This window comes from Scyliorhinus canicula, chromosome 4 (genome assembly GCF_902713615.1).
Source record: "Scyliorhinus canicula chromosome 4, sScyCan1.1, whole genome shotgun sequence".
Lineage (NCBI taxonomy): Eukaryota > Metazoa > Chordata > Chondrichthyes > Carcharhiniformes > Scyliorhinidae > Scyliorhinus > Scyliorhinus canicula.
Window position 1 is genome coordinate 222,058,263 of NC_052149.1, and position 21,878 is coordinate 222,080,140.

Consider the following 21,878-nt stretch of genomic DNA (forward strand, 5'->3'; position numbering starts at 1 on the left):
TATTTTGGGTCCAAGCAAATGAATGACCTCCCCCCAAAGGAAACCACTATCCAAGAGCTATTAACTCCTTCCAGGTAACCGTTTGAATCATTATCAGCTCGGTTATGCTATGGATGGGTGGCACGGTAGCACAGTGGTTAGCACTGTTGCTTCACAGCACCATGTTCCAAGGCTCGATTCCCGGCTTAGGTTATTGTCTGTGCAGAATCTGCTCGTTCTCCCTGTGTCTACGTGGGTTTCCTCCAGGTGCTCCGGTTTCCTCCCACAAGTCCCGAAAGATGCGCTGGAGTGTGGCGACTAGGTGATTTTTCACAGTAACTTCATTGCAGTGTTAATGTAAGACTATTTGTGACACGAAAGACTATTATTATAAGGTTATAATTACTGGATATTATAAGGGTCGGGAGTCTCGCTCTTCCAAATATTGTACCTCTCCACTTTGGAATATCCAAGTGAGGGGGATCTAAACGTTGCACACAGGATATTGTATAAGATGTTAAACTTTACTAACTTACTTACAAATGTATTCAAGAACGGTAACTTGCAATACACTTTAACTGGATAAGTAAATTGAAAGATCAAAAACATCATCTTAGTTTTTGTATAGAATCCAGTATTTAAAAAAAGACACTTATGCTACAGACTAAAATATCTTAGAATATCCATCAAATGTCAAAAAAACAAAGTATTACCTTAAATCCCTAAGTGTTTGAGTTATCTGATGAGTTGGACACTGCAGAGCTTCAACTTGTTTTCAAATGTCCAGTTCTTCAGCAGCCTGAGAATCATTGACCTGAAGTGTATGTTCAACCTCTCTGTCTTAACTGACTTCTTTTTTATAGTCTAATTAACTGAATTACATCATCTTTAGCAGCTGTGGGTGTTACCTCTTTGTGTAAACTCATCCCCTTTTTTATGAAGCTATATCATGTCCGTAACTTGCTCAGAGTAGCAATGTCCCACGGATTGCCACACTCGACGGACTTACCATAGCTGTGATTCTGAAGCTCCTGTCTCATGAAACCTTCCTCACCCAGACTGGGTGAGACAGAAGCGCTCCCTTCCCCCCCGGCTGCATGGTGTGCAGTAACTGGGGCACAGAGAGGCACACTAGCTGCCATAAAGGAGGTGTTTAAAGGGACAATTGAAAGGTAAGTGGTTCACACAACAGGGGTGAGGGGAAGAGTTGGAGGAGAGTGTTGGGGGTGGAGGTAATAATAATATAATATAGGGCAGCTCGGTGCAGCAGTGGTTAGCAGTGCTACCTCATGGCGCCGAGGTCCCAGGTTCAATTCCAGCTCTGGGTCACTGTCCGTGTGGAGTTTGCACATTCTCCCTGTGTCCGCGTGGGTTTCGCCCCCACAACCCAAAGATGTGCAGGCTAAATTTCCCCTTAATTGGAAAAAATTAATTGGGTACTTTAATTTTTTTTTTAAAAGAAGCATTTTTTCCTCTATCTTTTTCAGAGTATTTTGTAAAATTTGTTCATGGGATGTGGACGCTACTGGCTGGCCCAGCATTTATAGCCTTTTCCTAATTGCCCTTAAAGAGGTAGGGTCAACCACACTGCTGTGGGTCTGGAGACACATGTAGGTCAGACTAGATAAGGCCGGCAGATTTCCTACCCTCAAGGACGTTTAGTGAATCAGATCAGTTCTTACAACAATCGACAAGCAGCAATAGGCCATTCATCCCATCAAGTCTGCTCCAACATTCAATGAGATCATGACTGATTTGATATGATAATCGTCAACTCCTTATCTCCATAAACCTTGATTGCCTTACTGATTAAAAACCTATCTCAACCTTGAACATACTTAATGACCCAGCCTCTACAGCTCTCTGTGGTAAAGAATTCCACAGATTCACTACCCTCCTGAGAGATGAAATTCCTCCTCATCTCTGTCTTAAATAGGCAACCCCTTACTCTGATATTATGGTCTTGTCCAAAGATGTTCACGTTAGATGGATTGGCCATGCTAAATTGTCTCTTAGTGTCCAAAGATGTGCAGATTAGGTGGGTTGGCCATGATCAATGCACGGGGTACTTGGATAGGGTAGGGGAGTGAGCCGAGATAGGGTGCTCTTTCGGAGGGTCAGTGCAGACTTGATGGACCAAAGGGCCTCCTTCTGCACTGTAGGAAATCTATGGATTCTGTGGAAGACTGTCCTTCAATGGGAAACAACTTCTCAATCTACCCTGTAAAAACCCTTGAAAATCCTGTGTGTCACAAAAATGGCGCATCTCATTGTTCTAAACTTATGAGCACAGGCCCAAACTACTCAATCTCTCCTCATAAGAAAACTCCGCCATGCCTGGGATCAACCGAGTGAACCTTCTCTGGGCATCTTCCAACGTCAGTGTACCTTTTCTTAGATAAGGGGACCAAAACTGTTCACTGTCTTCCAGGTATGGTCTAACTAGTCCCTTGTTTTGTTTTAGCAGAGTAAGAATTCTTACACCAGATTAATGTCCAATAGGATTGTTTCGAGTCACTAGTTTTCGGAGCACGGCTCATTCATCAGGTGAATTCACCTGAGGAAGAAGCTGTGCGCGAAAGCTAGTGATTCAAAACAAACCTGTTGAACTTTAACCTGGTGTTGTAAAACTTCTTACTGTGCCCACCCCAGTCTAACGCCGCCATCTCCACATCTTGTTTTAGCAGGGCTTTCTGTCATAACCAGCACAGGGCTTCTGGGGCGGCAATAATTAGACTCGCTGGAATCTGACCAAATACGGGCTTCCCCTTTAAGAGGGCGGGGAACACTAAACTATGTCAATTATCTCTTGTATAAAGTCGGCCTGTTTTAGGAGAGACCCGGCAGGAATCAGAATCACAGAATAATACAGTGCAGACGAGGCCCTTTGGACCATTACGTCTGCACCGACGTATGAAAGACACCTGACCTGCCTACTTAATCCCATTTGCCAGTACTTGGCCCATAGCCTTGAATGTTGTGATGTGCCAAGTGTTCATCCAGATACATATTACATTTTAAAATAAATTTAGAGTATCCAATTCTTTTTATTTAATTAGAGAGCAATTTAGTCTGGCCAGTCCACCTATCCTGCACATCTTTAGGTTCTGGGGGGGGGATGAGACCCACTCAGACATGTGGAGAATGTGCAAACTTCACATGAACAGTGACTTGGGGTCGGGAACGAACCCAGGTCCTCGGTGCCATGAGTCAGCAGTGCTAGCCACTGTGCCACCATGCCACCCCTGTCCAGATACCTTTTAAAGGATATGAGGCAACCCGCCTCTACCACCCTCCTAGGCACTGCATTCCAGACTGTCACCACCCCGTGGGTAAAAAGGGTTTTCCTCAAATCCCTCCTACAAACCTCCTGCCCCTCATCTTTTGTCCGTTCGTAACTGACCCTTCAACTAACGGGAACAGCTGCTCCCTTTCCACTTTGTCCATGCCCCTCATAATCTTGTACACCTCAATCAGGTCACCCCCCAGTCTTCTCTGCTCCAGCGAAAACAACCCAAGCCGAGCCAACCTCTCTTCATAATTGATCTTCATGTATTGTAAATAATAGTTTATTGTAATAAAACTTTGTTTCATTTAAACTACTCGGTGTGGACTCCTTTGAGGCCTACAAAACAGCCCTAGTTTTATATTCCATTCTCTTTGAAATAAAGGCCAACATTCCAGCAGAGGGCAGCAGAGCAGAGCTACTGATCAGCTGTTCTGGGGGAATTTGCATACGTGCAGTGCGGTCAGCCTAAGAAAAGGGCAGCAAGGTAGCATGGTGGTTAGCATAAATGCTTCACAGCTCCAGGGTCCCAGGTTCGATTCCCGGCTGGGTCACTGTCTGTGTGGAGTCTGCACGTCCTCCCCCTGTGTGCGTGGGTTTCCTCCGGGTGCTCCGGTTTCCTCCCACAGTCCAAAGATGTGCGGGTTAGGTGGATTGGCCATGTTAAATTGCCCGTAGTGTCCTAATAAAAATGTAAGGTTAAGGGGGGGGGGGGGGTTGTTGGGTTACGGGTATAGGGTGGATATGTGGGTTTGAGTAGGATGATCATGGCTCGGCACAACATTGAGGGCCGAAGGGCCTGTTCTGTGCTGTACTGTTCTATGTTCTATGTTATTCCATTTGACTTCCCTATCACTTGCTGAACTTGCATGCTAGCTTTTTGTGATTGATGCACAAAAAGTCCCTTTATGCTGCAGCTTTCTGCAGTCTTTCTCCATTTAAATAATATTCAGCTCCTTTATTTTTCCTTCCAAAGCACATAACTTCATATTTTCCTGCATTATATTCCATCTGTCAAGTTTATGCCCGTTCACATAATCGTCAATATCCCTTTGCAGGCACTGTGTCATCCTCACCACTTGCCAATTATTGTCCTCATCAATTGTTGAGCATTGTCTTATTATCTGAAGACTCAGAATTTTCCGATCAACAGCTGTTTGGAGTAAAATAATAATCTTTATTAGTGACACAAGTAGGCTTGCATTAACATTGCAATGAAGTACACCCGCAAGGGGGGGGGGGGGGGGGGGGGGGGGGGGGGGGGCAGCACTAAAGGGGCTGCCGTTCAAACAAGCCCGACATAAATTCCGCTACCTGGGGATCCAAATAGCCTATGACTGGAAAGGGATCCACAAATGGAACCTCACCAGTTTGACGGAGGAAGTTAAAAAGGACCTGCAAAGATGGAACACACTCCCGCTCTCCCTCGCGGGGAGAGTTCAGACGATCAAAATGAACGTACTGCCCAGGTTCCTCTTCCTGTTTAGATCCATTCCGATCTACATCCCCAAGGCCTTTTTCAAAGCGCTGGACAAACTCATCATGGCGTTCGTATGGGGGGGTAAAAATGCTAGGATCCCAAAGAAGGTCTTACAAAAAACAAAAACCAGGGGAGGGTTAGCCCTCCCGAATCTACAATTCTACCACTGGGCAGCAACAGCCGAGCGAGTAAGGGGATGGATCCAGGAGCCAGAAGCTGAGTGGGTGCGTGCGGAGGAGGCCTCCTGCATGGGAACCTCCCTCCGGGCCCTCGCCACGGCAGCACTCCCATCCCCACCCAAAAAACACTCCAGCAGCCCAGTGGTGACAGCCACCCTCCAATCCTGGAACCAACTGCGGCAGCAACTTGGCCTGACCAAAATGTCGAACAGGGCTCCCATCTGCAACAACCATAGGTTCAAACCAGCACTGACCGACGCCACCTTCAAAAGGTGGAGGCAGGACGGGGGGACACTGACAGTCAGGGACCTATACACGGACGACAGGATCGCAACACTGGACGAACTGACAGAGAAATTTCAGCTAGCTGGGGGGAACGAGCTACGGTACCTGCAGCTCAAAAACTTCCTACGAAAGGAGACAAGGACGTACCCACAACCGCCACGACAGACACTACTGGAAGACCTACTGGACGCAAGTATCCTAGAGAAAGGGAACTGTAGTGACATGTATGACCGACTGGTAGATAGGGACGACACCGTACTGGACGCAACAAGGAGGAAATGGGAGGACGACCTGGGGATGGAGATCGGGTGGGGACTCTGGAGCGAAGCACTGCATAGGGTCAACTCCACCTCCACGTGCGCAAGGCTCAGCCTGACGCAACTAAAAGTGGTACATAGAGCCCACTTAACAAGAACCCGTATGAGTAGGTTCTTCCCGGAGGTGGAAGACAGATGTGAACGGTGCCAAAGAGGCCCGGCCAACCACGCCCACATGTTCTGGTCTTGCCCCAGACTCGTGGAGTACTGGACAGCCTTCTTCGAGGTTATGTCCAAAGTGGTGGGAGTGAGGGTGGAGCCATGCCCGATAGTGGCGGTCTTCGGGGTTTCAGAACAGCCAGATCTATTCCTGGGGAGGAGGGCGGACGCCCTTGCCTTTGCCTCCCTGATCGCCCGCCGTAGAGTCCTGTTTGGCTGGCGGTCAGCAGCACCGCCCAGAGCTGCGGACTGGCTGTCCGACCTCTCGGAATCTCTCCAAATGGAGAAAATCAAATTTGCCATCCGAGGGTCGGACGACGGCTTCCACAGAACGTGGGAGCCATTCATGCAACTGTTCCGGGACCTATTTGTGGCCAATGTACAAGAGGAAGAATAGTCGGGGGAAGGTAGCGGGAGGGGGGGGGGGGCTACAGGTTCGTTACGGGGGTTCGATGGCTAGCTAAGGCCCAAAACCAAACTAAATAAACATGTTGAGGGGGGGGGGGGGGGGGGCGCAGTTACTACTACGAAGATGCTTACCTGTAAATATGTATGTTAATTTTTGCGTGTTTGTTTTTTTTTTTCTCTCTCTCCTAACAATTTGTAATTTGTTCAATATAAAATATGAAAACTGAATAAAAACATTTATAAAAAAAAAACATTGCAATGAAGTTACTGTGAAAATCCCCCAGTCGCCACACTCTGGCGCCTGTTCGGGTACACAGAGGGAGAATTCAGAATGTCCAATTCACCTAACAAACACGTCTTTTGAGACTTGTGGGAGGAAACTGGAGCACCCGGAGGAAACACTTGCAGACACGAGGAGAACATGCAGACTCCACACGGACAGTGACCCAAGCCCGGAATTGAACCCGGGTCCCTGGCGCTATGAAGCAACAGTGCTAACCACTGTGCTACCGTGCCGCCCATATCTTTCAGCCGCACTGCCTAAAATGACTTTTACTTGTTTCCTAATTTCAGAAGTTGTGTTTTATAAAAAGAGATTTCAACCTTAAGCTTCACAGAATAGTCAACTGAACATTCCTTTGTCCATGATGAGGTCATCAAAAGGTCACAGCCTTTCTTTTCTTTCCTAAGATTGACAAAAGTTGAATCTTGTGAGTGTGATGTGCATTATTCTAATTAAGTTGATGAACAATTCTAAATGAATTGATAATGATTGAAGGAGGTGGTGTGTACCATCTAATGCCAGTGGGTGATGAATCCTTTTAAAATAAAAACACATTGGTGTGCCTTTTTGCAGATAAAGTTGACTCTGGTATGTTTTGATATCCTTTTGACATTTCTTTTCTTGAAGAAATAAGTGATTTAGAATGCAGCATAGTCGGGACTTAAGATATTCTACTTGTTCTGGAATGTTCCTGTGCTGTGACATCAATGTCCTTTGGAACCTTTCGTAACAGCCTGCACCAGTGTGTTTATATAAAAAGGTTTGGAAAATTTCCATCTGGAGTGTCAGATTCAAAGTTGTTCCTACTTGTTTGCCTTGTTGAACCATTTATTCAATTCTAAGATATATAATTATTTGTGAATTCTACATATTATCCATATTTTACCCAACCAAGCTAACTTTACAACCCCCCCCCCTCCAGACAGGTTCCGAGGCGGGTGGGACGTCCAGGGGCAGTGCACAATTGCATGGACAGGATTCCCTCTGGGATCCCGTCCTCCTCGGCCCAGATGCAATTTCAGTGCAGTGAGGACAGGGCTTGGATGGAAAGCCCAGCCCATATCCCTATGAAGGCCCTTAAATAACCATTGGTTCTTTCCCTGCCCATCTCAGTGTTTAGGCTGGTGGGTGCCAGTTAGATAAGGTTAACATTCTCAATCTCAGATGGGAAGGCCCCTTCAGATTTAGGAACCCTCTCCTTCCTGGAGCTGCGAGCTTGAGTCCTACCTACCCCATGCCCTGGCTTACCAACGTCACCAAGATCACACCAGCATCCCCAGTCTCGCAGGACATCCCCTTCTCTCCAACCCATGGGAACCCTGGTACTATTCTGAATTGTGGTCCCAGGACTTAAACTCAGGCCAGGCGCTGCAGTACTTCTTCTGGCCACTGCAGCACTGTACCTGGAGGGGCGGAAGTTCAATCGGCCAGTCTGGCTCTCCAAGGAAGTCCCGTCTGCTGCCAATCAATGCTCAATTGAGCATGAAATGGCAGAAGGCCTGTTGGAGTTGGCGCGGATTTGTTCCCTGCCAACTCTCTGGATGAGAGTTTACGCCCATATTATCATGACACCAGGCAATATGACGCTGGGCAGCACGGTAGCATTGTGGATAGCACAATTGCTTCACAGCTCCAGGGTCCCAGGTTCGATTCTGGCTTGGGTCACTGTCTGTGCGGAGTCTGCACATCTTCCCCGTGTGTGCGTGGGTTTCCTCCGGGTGCTCCGGTTTCCTCCCACAGTCCAAAGATATGCAGGTTAGGTGGATTGGCCATGATAAATTGCCCTGAGTGTCCAAAATTACCCTTAGTGTGGGTGGGGTTACTGGGTTATGGGGATAGGGTGGAGGTGTTGACCTTGGGTAGGGCTCTTTCTAAGAGCCAGTGCAGACTCGATGGGCCAAATGGCCTCCTTCTGCACTGTAAATTCTATAATATCTATCTCCAACAAGAGAATCTAACTATCTCCCCGAGACATTCAACAGCATTACAGTTATTTGAATTACTTCAAGAACATCATCCTGGGGTTTACCATTGACTGGACGCTGAGCTGGAACCAGCCTTATAAATACTTTGGCTGCATTCCTGTCAGAGGCTGGGGATTCTGCAATGATTAACCCATTTACTGATTCCCCAAAACCTTGTCTCCAGCTACAAGGCACAAGTCAGGAGTGTGATGCATCCTGGGTGTGTGCAGCTCCAACAGCATTCAACAAATTTTGCCCCATTCAAGGCACATCAACCCGCTTAAGTGGCACCCCATCCACACCCTCAAATGTTCACTCTCTCCACTGCTGGGGCACAGTGGCAGCGGTGTGCACCATTAGCAAGATGCACTGCAGCAAATCACCAGTCGACCTTCAACAGCACCTTCAAAAGCCATGAAAACTGCCATCAAGACAGATAATGGCAACAGATGCATGAGAACATCACCACCCGCAAGTTCCCAAACAAGACACACGCCATCCACTCACACCCTCCCTGCGAACATGGTTGAGCAGCACTTAACCAGCACTTGCACAACCAACCCCATTCAGCTCGTAGTCATGGCGCCGAGACGGCCGGCCCCAAGGTATGGAGAAGCAGACATGGGGAGGCTCCTAGATGGGTTTGAGGCCAGGAGGGATGTCCTGTTCCCCTGAGGGTCCTGGAGAGTGAGCCAAGTGGCAGCGGCCATCAGCTCGGGAATTGTGACCAGGATAACTGGCCTCCAGTTCCACAAGAAGGTCAACGACCTAAGGGTGAGTTGATACTACCTACCCCCGCCCTCTCGAAAGCTGCCCATCCCCACGCAACCAGCCCCCCAGCCCACCCGTCACACCCCCTCCCTGCACCCCAACCCTCCCATCACCCAAACCCTCCCTTCATCCCCCCCCCCCCCCCCCCCCCCCCCCCCCTAATGATGCCCTCTCTGTGACTCCACAGGAGAGGCTCTTTCACAATCGCTGGGAGAGGGCCCAGACTGGTGGACGCGTGCCGGATGTAAGAATCCTCATGACATTTGAGGAACGGGCCATGGAGTGGGTGGCCAATAACAGTGCGGCTACCAATGCAGAGATCGGTGCATGCCGCAGAGGTGATGATCCACCGGGACCCACCCTGATGGACTGTCATACGTGAGTTGTTAATGAGAGACACACTGACCCATCCCTCCTACTGACCGCATGTCCATTCTCCCGCAGGTTCTCCAGCCAATGGCGCCGGCCTGTTCGGGGTGGCCTACTCCCTGCCTCCCATGAGACCACCTCTGAGGAGAGCTCCGAGGATGCCACAGTCGGTGCATCACAGCTGTTACCCCCACCCTCCACCAGCGCAGATACGCACACCTCGGTGGGAAATGTTAGTGGACAGACTTCTGGGGCACAATCTGGGGAGCACAACACAGTCGATGATGCACATCAGGTGGAGGCAGGAACCCACAGGCGAGACAGCAGTGGAGGGCTGCTGGATCCCAGGATGCAGATGGGTTCCAGTCAGATGCTGAGCCTCTGGAACCTGGAGCTGGTGGAGACGATAGGGAAGGGCCGCGACATCCAGAGGGAGGTGTCAGCGACACTCCAACAGGTCCATAGCCGATAGGAGCAGTCTCAGAGGCTACGGGCGCAGGAGATGTCGGGCAATGAGTGGCATCGAGGCCAACAGTGCAAGGGTGGTGTCCACAGTGGGGAGCCTGGTGTACAATGTCGGCAGCATGAGTGAAGGTGTCCAAGGTGTATCGGCCATGGCTGAGGGCCTCAGCAGAATGCCAACTCGATGGGCGACGTGACCCAGTCTCACGCGGATCTTGATGAGGTTCTGCGGGACATGTCCCGCCCTCAGATGGGCATAGTCAAGGTGCTGCGCAGCTTGTCCCTGTCGTAGGTGGGCATTGGAGAGTCACTGGAGAGCATGGCCCAATCACTGAGGAGTATCACTGAGGGCACGACACCATGGTGCAGACAATGCAATGGGGATCTGTCAGGACTGATGGGGCCAGGTGACACTGGGTAGCCGGAGCTCATACCACCTTCCCCTCTGTCACAAGGTGAATCCCAGGGCCCTATGGGCACTGACCGAGAGGAGAGGGCACTGCTTGGCAATGCGGACCCATCCTATGGAGTGACGACAATGGCCATCAGCTCCCCCGAGTTGCACCCCTTCGATGCGACCACACCTCGCAGCCAGCACCTGGAACAGGGCAGCACGGCTGTGCATGTGCCACTGGCATGGGCGCAAGGGCCCTCCTGCCCCAGAGCCCCTAGAGGATGCCCGCCAATGGCATCGAAGGCAGTTGGTAAGCAGTTGGCTGCCTCCACCTCCGATGTGCATCCTAGGGACACACTCAGATGTAGCGGCAAAACAAGCAACGCAAAGCACATCGAGGGTCACTGAGGGCACTGGGGGGGACGAGGGTGTGGGGGGGTGGATTAATGAGTGGACTGTACATTGGTGGGGGGAGGGGAGGGGGCTTTGTGGGAGATTTGATGGTGGAAGAAGGAGGGATGATGGGGATTGTGGGCGGCACCATCAGGATAATGGGACACTGGTATACACTTGGACGAGGAAATTAAAATACCCTATGACGCCTCTGGCTCTTGTTCCATGATGTGGGCCGACCACCAATCCCACGTCATCAGCGTGATCACTAGGGGCTGGTTTAGCTCACTGGGCTAATTGCTGGCTTTTAAAGCAGACCAAGCAGGCCAGCAGCACGGTTCGATTCCCATACCAGCCTCCCCGGACAGGCGCCGGAATGTGGTGACTAGGGGCTTTTCACAGTAACTTCATTGAAGCCCACTCGTGACAATAAGCGATTTTCATTTTTCACTTGCTGGGGAGGCCGCTGAATGACGAGAGGTCGTTTGATACGGGGCAGCTGCTGTTAATTACTTATTTTGATTATTTTTTATTTTTTTTAATAAACTTAGAGAACCCAATTATTTTTTTCCAATTAAAGGGTAATTTTAGCGTGGGCAATCCACCTACCTGTACTTCTTTGGGTTGTGGGGTTGAAACTCATGAAGACACAACAGAATGTGCAAACTCCCCACAGACAGTGACCCGGTGCTGGGATCGAACCCAGCACCATCATGCAGTCCTCGCTCCTGTTAAGACTCGAATGCAAAGACTCATCTTGCATCATTGACTTTGCCTCTGGAACCCACCTCTTCACTCACCTGATGAAGGAACTGTGCTCCGAAAGCTAGTGATTCAAAACAAACCTGTTGGACTTTAGCCTGGTGTTGTAAGACTTCTTCCTGTGCCCACCCCAGTCCAATGCCAGCATCTCCACATCATGGTTAATTATAGAGGAATAGTGCTTAAGTGGTGATAATTAATTTTCCGCCACGCTACAGCGAGATCCCAATTTCGTCTATGGGAGCGGGCAGCTTATATTGCAAACAGTTTGGCGCCAGATGCAGTTCCCATCTTCCGCTTCTCCCGCTATTCACCATCCTTGTTTCGCTCGGGCGTAGCGAGAGAATCATGTCCTACATTGTCGTTCCTGTCATAATATCCACTCATGTATATCATGAGATGCAGACAGGCAGTGATTGACACACAGGATAACCAATGAACACACACGACACAGAACAACCAATCACCAGACAGGACACCACCACTATAAAGCCCACAGGGCATTAAGCTCTCCCTCTCTCACAGGACATGGCTAGGGAGATAGTCGCAGTGCACAGGCCAATGAACATCATCACCATGTGATAGAGAGCTAGTCTGGTCAAGCCAGTAGGAGGTTATCAGTTAGGTTAATAGAGTGTCAACCCACAGCAGATTATGTACAGCAATCAACAGGTTCAATGAAACAGTGTTGGACCATCTCCTGTGTCGGAAGCCTGTTTATCGTTTTACTGCATCCAGTTGCAGTCGATGTTAGACCAACACAGATAACACATCAGTTCCAACACTGGGTCAAAGTCCTGAAGCTCTGTTCCCAACCACACCCCTGTAATACCCCGCACGGAACCTGCGGGGTGGGAATGCTTTCTTCCCCATGCTCCTTGCAGAATACGAGCTCCCCCCTAGGAATGGGGTACCTCAATTAACCAATCTATAAAAGTTCAGCCAGTAAGGCAGCAACCAGGAAGGAACCTAGTAGGGATCTACCGGTTGTGTTCACACCACATACATCAGAGGTACTACAATTCACATGATTGCTCTTTCTCACCTATCATTACCCACAGCACTGATCAGTACACTGTGTAGGGACCTGTTGTCATCATGCTGCTAAGATCAAAACAGCCTGCTCCTGTTTATCGCCCAAGCACATTCATGATCAATGGAGAGCAGCTCAAGAAACTCGAGGGGGGGGCAGTGCCCATAGGATCTCACCCTAGCTTTTAGCAAAAGATTAAGAGAAAATCAGGAGAGGGCAATAACTTGCTGCAGAATGGCCAGTTAATATTTCCTGGAATTGAGTTTAACAGTTACAGCTGTTTTAGTGAGAAACACTGTCATCTAGTGGTCACTGTTTTGCACTAACAAGAAACTTGAGTAAAAAGAACATCTGTCAATTTATCTGCCATAGAGGAAATGGAATAAGAAAAATAGAATGGCTTTCTATCACATGTCCCTACAAAATCACAGATTGCACAAGTTATATTCTTGCAAAATATTTTAGAGTAAAATGTTTTTATATTCATACTGTAAGGGTCCTTCTTGTTTATTCCCTTACTTCCCCTTTCTTTTATTTTGCTGTCACCTTTTTGACCCATGGATGATTTATGGACATGTGTCTTTAAGGCAGCCTGTATCTTGAAGCAGAATGAAGCAGTGGCCTGTGCCTTTAATTCAAACAGCAGATTTCAAAAGGGCTGTGCTGTTTTAGACTGGTGATCGCAGACTGGCCAGTGTCAGTGATGACTCAGATTGATTGATTTGGCTGATGGGCAATGAATGGGCCCAAATGGCTGTGCTCTGCTTGGTAAAAGGTGGTGATTGGATATTATCCCATTGGAATGGTTTCATTTTGGTTTCATTTTTGATTCTGGCCTGGATAGAGGGTTCTAAATAACTCTCTCCAAAAAGATATAACTAATCTTCGTCATAAGGCTGCTGTGATGGCTGACTCTCTCTCCAGTACGTCTGGGTGCCATTCTCTTCGATTGCAGAGGCCTGAAGTCCAACCATGAGCCGAAAGCAAGTTTTGATGTGAAGTAGTGTGGACCTGAAGGCAAACCTCGAGCTGAAGGCCCAGTCGACGAGAACTAAATTCTCTCCAGAAAGCCTGCTGCCTGCGAGTGCTGAATTTTCTAACCTGCGGGGACGCTGAATGAACGATTCTTCAAAGAAGACCATTTACCAGCAGTAAACCAGAGACTTTAATCAGCCAGCATGCTGTGAGGAAAGTGTGCTAAAGAAACACCATTTGAAGCAAAGACTCTTATCTTTTAATGTGATTTTTACCCCTTACCAGCCCTCTGTATTTGTCTGTCTTTTTGTGGGTGGGTAGATAAAAAAATGAAATGAAAATCACTTATTGTCACGAGTAGGCTTCAGTGAAGTTACTGTGAAAAGCCCCTAGTCGCCACATTCCGGCACCTGTCCGGGGAGGCTGGTACAGGAACCATGCTGCTGGCCTGCTTGGTCTGCTTTAAAAGCCAGCGATTTAGCCGAGTGAGCTAACCCAGCCCCTGGTTGGTGGGAAAGTTAAAGTGGATACTAGGTATTAGCTTCTTGTCGCATTTACTGCACTTTTCATGGTTCTTAGTTTAGATAAACAGTAATTATGGTTAAACACACAAACCTGGTGATAGTAATTATTGGACAGCCAAGGGCCAAAGACTTTGGAAATCTTAAAAATTATTGGTTAATTCACTTACGTTGTGACTCCGAGATGAGTGGGGCTGGAATTGACCGCACACTTGCCCAGGGTGTCGGAACAGCACGTTGACTCAATGTCCTGCTCTCTGTCTTTGAATGGTGATGTGTACTGAACGTTCAGAACCTCACTTTACTAACCCACCTCTTGGCGGAAAGACATAAGTTAACATCAACTTTAGTTGCAAGCTCGATGCAATAGTACTGTGGTTGGCATGACATAGATCCGGAAACAACAACAAAAGCTTGCATTTGTGTAGCAGCTTTAACATAGGAAAGCACCTCAACACCGTTCACAAGGGTGTGATGTTTTTAACAATAAATAGAAAAAAAAGTTGGAGATATGCAGGAAGGATGGCACAATGCTTTGTGAATGAGTTGAGTTTTATGCAAGGTCTTACAAGAGAAGATTGAGGGAGAAAGACACAGGAGTTTAAGGCGGAAAATTTCAGATAGCGAAACCTATGCAGCTAAAGGAACTGACAGCAATTGTAATTTATAAGAGAGCTGAGTCAGAGATGGAGAACTGTTGGGCTGAAGGAGGTTACAGAGATAGGGAGAGGTGAGCCACACATAGATATTTAAACAAGGGGAGGGGGACCATGAGTCAGTATTGATTTGAACAGAATAAATGGGTAAGCTGGCTTTGTGTGGGATAAGCTGTGGGCAGCAGGCAGGGGTTTGGATGAGCTCAAATGAATGGGTGGCGGTGGTTGGAAAGCTGGCAAAGACAAAACTGGACTGATAGAATCTAGAAGGCAAAGGGCTGGATGAAGTTTCAGCAGAAGATGAACTTGAGTAGGAGTGGAGGTGGATGGTAATTAGTGAGGACAGCGTAGATAAGGATGAGTTTTTTGGGAAGGAGTTAATGCTGACTTTGGAAATAGTGGGGGAAGGTGCAAAGAGGGAGCTATTCAAGATAGTGGCTTCAGTGGAATTCATAGAAGGAAGTTGGATAACGGTTTAGTGGAAATAGGGTCAAGAGAGCAGTTGATGAGTTTGAGGGGAAGATGAGGAAGATACCAGAAAGAGATCTGGGAACTAAACTATTCAAGATCGGCAACCCCTGATCAGTTTTATTTTGTGTGTTCAGAACATCGCAGAAATTGCTCTGAGAGCAACGAAAGGAAACACAAATTAAGTTGACCAGAATTGTTTTCTCAGTCGGTCACTGGACGATGCCGTAAATGAGCATCACAGACACAAAATGCAAAATTTCCATGAAAAATATCTGTCATCAGTTTGAAGAAAAGAAAGGATAGAATGGTTCACAAAGGCACAGAGAGGTGGGAAAGCATGCTGGAAACCTTTTCACTCAAAGGAAGGAGGAATGAGTGGGACTTAGTGAGGGGCAGGTCTGCATTACTTTTCACATTGTCCCCTGCCGAATGCCAGGCAAGGTGCACCATGCCTGGTGTACACTGTGCCTTCTCAGGCTCCAAATCACCCAAAGCTGCTCCCCCAGGATGTTAAATGGCCGTGGCACCAGCTCAGCCTAGGCCTAGGCTTAGCTGCTGACAGGATCAATGGCATCGGTTCAGAGGCAGCAGCAATCACAGTAGGCCAAATGCTCTCCTTCCATGCTGTCAAATTCAATGATTTGAACAATTTTAAAAAACATTGAAATCATTCTTATAACAACAGGCTGCTTCAAGCTAAATTTACTTCCCAAATGCTTGAGCCTTTTGTCCCTCCCTTATAATTGTTTTTAATAGGGATGGCATGTGGTGCAGTGGACAGCACTGGGACTGCGGCACTGAGGATACGGGTTCGAATCCCTGGCCCTGGGTCACTGACTGTGTGGAGTTTGCGCATGTGCAAGTTAGGTGGATTGGCCATGCTAAATTGCCCCTGAATTGGAAAAAATGAAATACAAAAATAATTGGGTACTCTAAAAAAAAATTTTAAGAATTCCATAATTGTTTTTGATTACTTCCTGCTTTTGGATGTTTCCAGAACACAGGCAAACAAGGCAAGTGCGCAGTTCAACATTGTTCTAGAATTGCCACATGCTTAATTAACAATGTACACAAGGAAACAACTGATAACGCTTGTTAAATGGTCGAAATGTTCTGAGCAGAGAATAATTTTCCAGTTCTCTTGTGTGGTTAGAAAGTGAATGGGAGTAGACAGGCAGCTTGGAACGGGTGTGAATTTGACCCTCTTCTCTGAAATGGTAAAAAAACAAATGGCAAAACTCGAAGCATTTCCATTATAGAATGTTTCTATTCATTGCTGTCCTATGTGGACTGTTGGACTGAATTAATAACAGCTGCAGATTAAAGGATGATTTATCAGGCCCTCTATGGGACCAGAGGGAGATGACAGACACAAGGGCAGTTTCTGCAGAGTGAAGTTGAACTATTTTGGCTTGAGCAGGGTTGTTAACTTTTATCTGCAAGGGCTTTCCGGAATTATGCATGTTGATAAGACAAAGCAATATGATTGGCTTGGTCCTGTGATCCTATCGGCAGTCACAATTACTTCAGCAGAACTTTTTTTTAAAAATTTGGTTTGGGTGAAAATTGGAATAAAAATGCGGAACGTGGCTGGATTCTCCGAATTCCCAGTTACGTGTTTCGCGGCGGCGCGCCGTTCGCTGGCAACGGAATTTTTTCTTCCCGCCGCTTTTCAATGGGTTTTCCTATTGAAACCACTCCCTACACTGCCAGGAAACCCGTGGGTGGGGGTGCGCTGCCAGGGGGTACAAAGAATCCCAACGGCCAGAGAATTGTGGCCCATGTTTCTGTTTCTGTGAACCATTCTAGTCCAAATGGTAGCATGGCAATGGCGTTTCTTTAAAATAAACTGCGTAACCTGCTGACAACACCCTTTTTAATTAACTTACTGGGGAATGCTGAGATACAAGTGGCTTGTGACATTGGTCCAAAAATGTGCAAGGAAAACTGCTCGGAGCGGTGTATAAAACCGTTTCCTCTTCCAGCCACGGGTTACAGGTTATGGGGCTGGTTTAGCACAGTGGGCTAAACAGCTGGCTGGAAATGCAGAACAATGCCAGCAGCGTGGGTTCAGTTCCCGTACCGGCTTCCCCGAACAGGCGCTGGAATGTGGCGACTAGGGGCTTTTCACAGTAACTTCATTGAAGCCTACTTGTGACAATAAGTTATTATTATTATTATTATTAGACATGGGACTGGCCCTGGTAGGGTGCTCTTTCAGAAGTATGCTACAGACTCGATGGGCCGAATGGCCTCCTTCTCCGCTGTGAGGTTCTATGGACGTGCTTCCCAGTCAGGAATACGTGAACCTTAATATTTATTTCAAAACTGCCTCCTAAGCTTCCCTAATGCCTGAATGAGGTTATCCAGTGGACTGTTAAGCCATATAGCTCTCAGCTATAAACTGTGAAGGTTGTTTAATCTATCCCAAGGGTTGGAGTGGGGCAATATTCAGCCAGTGCTCTCACTCCCTTTTCCTAAACTCGGCGGAATTTTAGGATTATTTCTTTCAAAGTGTGACCTCCAGTAGGAGAAGCGAAGGGCAGCCCGTCAGCTGCCTTGCTGGCTTTTCCTGTGAAAGTATCAAGCACTTTGGAAACACTATGGAAAGGGTGGGACTCACCGCATCAGAGCCCCTCTCTCAGCAACCTTGGCCCTAACAGTTTGGAATGCTCTTTTAGAGAGTGACTGAATCTGAAAAAAATGAAATAAAGAACTGCCCAGGGTACTGCCTCGTCATAACCGCAACCCCCCCCCCCCCCCCCCCCCCAGGGAATATATCTACCTATGTGCTCCCAGTGGGGACCATTCGCCAGGTCCCCATTGGTCCAGACCTGTTGTACCCTCACTGATGTGAATTACTTACATGGGGGAATTGTACACCAGGGAAGCCGGCTAACGATATTTAAATGTATGGTAATGGGGTTCTTGACCATTCATGGCGGGACCCCATGATGGCATTGGCTGGGGCAGAGCCAGTGTCAATGGGAAACCCCCACCGGCACTAAAGACGTTTGTGGATTCTCTTTTCCGACTGTCAAAAACGGGACCAGCAGAAAATCTCCATGTATGTGTGTGTGTGTGTGCGTGTGTGTACATGTGTGTGTCCATGTGCCCCTGCGCCTGCACATGTGTGCTTGTGCCTATAGGAGAGGGAAAGAAACAGGAGTGAACTAACAAAGAAAAACATGAGTTGCTGACACTTTTGAAATGTTGCAGCCCTTTCTGTATTTAAGATGAGGGCAAATTCTCAGGGGAGTTCAGAAATGATTTGGTGGAATTTGCTTACATTTGCTGTTTGTTATTATTCCATAACTCCAGGACTTTAAACTACCCGAGTCATTCTGCAAGTACAGAGTTATAGAATAGACAATACAGCGCAGAAGAGCGTCATTAAGTTCATGGTGCTTCCGTCAGCTCTTTTCTTTATAAAGTTAGAGCACCCAATTCATTTTTTCCAATTAAGGGGCAATTTAGCATGGTCGATCCACCCAGCCTGCACATCTTTGGGTTGTGGGGGCGTAACCCATGCAAACACCGGGAGAATGTGCAAACTCCACATGGACAATGACCCAGAGCCGGGATCACACGTGAGACCTCGGTGTTTTGAGGCAGCAGTGCTACTCTCTGCGTCACTGTGCTGCCTCTCCATCAGCTCTTCTAACGGGTCATCCAATTAGTCCCACTATGCTGCTTATTCCTCATAGCCCTCGAGAGCCTCATTCGGGTCAGTAAAGATATGCACCTTGTGACAACTCTCGGAAATGTCTCAATGGCTTTGCATAACTTACTATTAAATCTAATAAACACTGCTATGCAAGCAACATTACATGCACAGAAATACCCCAAACATAAAAAGAAGTTGAATGACTAATTTTCCGGGTTATTAGTTGGAAGAGTAACGTTCACTACAAAAGAGCGAGAAAACCCTTCTTCAGATAGCGCACTGCGATCTTTTACATCCACCCAAACAGCTCCTCAGTTTGAAATCTCAGCCAAAGAAAGGCAACTCCAACAATGCAGCATTCGCTCAATGTTACAGCCCAGCACCATTAGAACAACATAGGAACATAGGAATTAGGAGCAGAAGTGGACAAATAAGTCCTTCGAGCCTGCTCCTCTATACAATCAAATCATGGCTGATTTCTTCCTGATCTCAAATCCATCTCTTCCCCATATCTCTTCAACCTTTTATTTATCAGAAGTATATTGCTCTCCTTCTCGAAACCATTTAAAGATTCTGACTCCACCCCGCACTATGGGGCAACGAGTTCCACAAATTCACCAGCCTCTATGAGAAGTAGTTTCCCTCCATCTCAGTTTTAAATCTATCACCTCTCAACCTATTTCTGCGACCTCTCAATCTAGATTGCCCCACAAGGGGGAACATTTGGTCTACATTTACTTTATCAATGACTTTTAGTATTTTGTATACCTCGATCAGATCCCCTCTCATCTTTCTAAACTTCAGCGAGTATAAGCCCAAACTGTTTAATTACTCCTCATACGTCACCCCTTCACCCCTGGAATTAATCTGGTGAACCTCCACCGAATTGCCTCCAATGCCATCACATCCTTCCTCAAGTAAGGAGACCAAAACTGGACACAGTACTCCAGATGTGGTCTCACCAACACCCTATACACTTGCAACAATACTTCTCTAATTTTATACTTCAGTCCTTTTGCAATAAACGCTAATATTCCATTTGCCTTTTTTATATGCTGCACCTGCATACTGACTTTCTGCAATTCATGAGCAAAGATGCCCAGATCCCTCTGCCCAGATGCATATTGAATCTGCTTTCCATTTAGGTAATAATTTGGCTTTCTTTTTTTTTGGCCAAAATGTATAACCTCTCACTTATTCACATTAAACTCCATCTGCCAAATTTTGGCCTATTCTCCCAACCTATCTATATCCGTCTGTAAACTCTTTATTTCCTCTTCACTGCCTGCTTTCCCACCTATTTTAGTATCATCCACAAATTATGCTATGTTTCATTCTGTCCCTGCTTGCAGATCATTTATATAGATTGTAAACAGTTGAGGTACGAGGACTGACCCCTGCTGCATCCCACTAGTTACAGTTTGCCAGCCAGAGACGGACCCATTTACCCCGACCCTCTGCTTTCTGTCAGTCAGCCAATCCTCAATCCAATTTGGTACTCGACCCTCAGTCTCCTGCAATCTCATCTTCTGGATCAGTCTTTTATGCAGCACCTTATCAAACGCCTTCTGGAAGTCTGGATATGCCACATCCACAGGTTCCCCATTATCCACCTTGTTGGTTACATCCTCAAAGAACTCAAGCAAGTGTGTCAAGCATGACTTGCCCTTCATAAAACCATGCTGACAATGGTGGATTGAGCTTTGTCTTTCCAAATGTTCAGTCACCTCCCCCTTACTGATTGATTCCAGCAAGTTCCCCATCACAGAGGTGAAGCTAACCGGTTTATAGTTTCCTACTTTGCCTCTCTCCCTTTTTGAACAGGGGTGTCACATTAGCACAGGCTAAACCCTGTTTAGCACAGGGCTAAATCGCTGGCTTTGAAAGCAGACCAAGCAGGCCAGCAGCACAGTTCAATTCCCGTAACAGCCTCCCCGAACAGACGCCGGAATGTGGCAACTAGGGGCTTTTCACAGTAACTTCATTTGAAGCCTACTCGTGACAATAAGCGATTTTCATTTCATTTTCATAATGTGTTTCCAAAGAATCCACGGAATTTTGAATTATAATCAATGCATCCACTATCGCTGCTGCCACCTCCTTTAATATCCTAGGGTGTAGGCCATCAGGTCTCAGAGATTGATCTGCCTGATGTGCCATCAATTGTACGAGAGGCGAGTGCTTTACAAAAGTCAGGCTTTAATAAACTATAACACAGCTCTGCGACCGTCTACAATGGAATGGACGATCGCCGGGCGTTTGTCTATTTATACCTCGGTAATGGAGGCGTGGTTAACTCAGCCTCTTAGCCAATCGGTCGAGAGGCACATGACCAACCAGGGCCAATGGTAAGCCGGTGTTCTGCCCCAATGGCAGACAAGTATGCAAATCATATCATCACACTGCCTTTAATCCCATTTTATTCAATATCTTCTCCCTAGTGATGGTTATTGCACCATGTTCCTCTGCATTAACTGCAGTTTATGGAAAATGTGGATTATCCTTGACCGTGAAGATAGAGGCAAAATATTGATTCAGTGCCTCCGCCATCTCTGTGTTCCCCATTGTTACCTCACCAGTTTTATCCTCTAAAGGATCAACATTTCCTTTGGCTATTCTCTTCCTCTTTATATACTTATAGAAGTTTTTGTTATCAGTGTTTAAGTTTTCTGCTAGTTTTCTTTTGTAGTTCATCTTAGCTCGGTTGATTTTATTTTTAGTAGCCTTTTGCTGAACCTTAAAGTTCTCCCAATCCTCCATTTTACCACTCGTTTTAAGATTAAGTTTAAGATTATGTCGTCCCAGCTCCACAAAATGGAACTTGACCCTACACTCTTCTGATTGCGAGGACAAAATGATGTCTAAGTGAACCATACCAACAATTTAAAACATGTAGTTTTTAAATGTATTTTTTGTACTGCTGTTTGATATCCAAGCGTTTGTTGGTCAGAAGAGAATCTGATACCAGTAATAGCTTTCTCTATTCTTTGAGCTTCTGCTTGTGAATGATAAAGCCAGTTCATGTTTCTGAACTCCAGATCAGTCTCCTTTTCGTTGGACAAGC

At 47.0% G+C, this 21,878-nt stretch overlaps 1 protein-coding gene across 2 annotated transcripts in view; it reads left to right on the forward strand.

The window, feature by feature from the left end:
* The window catches only part of LOC119965397 (fibroblast growth factor 1-like), a 65,939-nt gene that overhangs the window by 14,682 nt on the left and 29,379 nt on the right, over positions 1-21,878 (forward strand). The window lies entirely within an intron of this gene.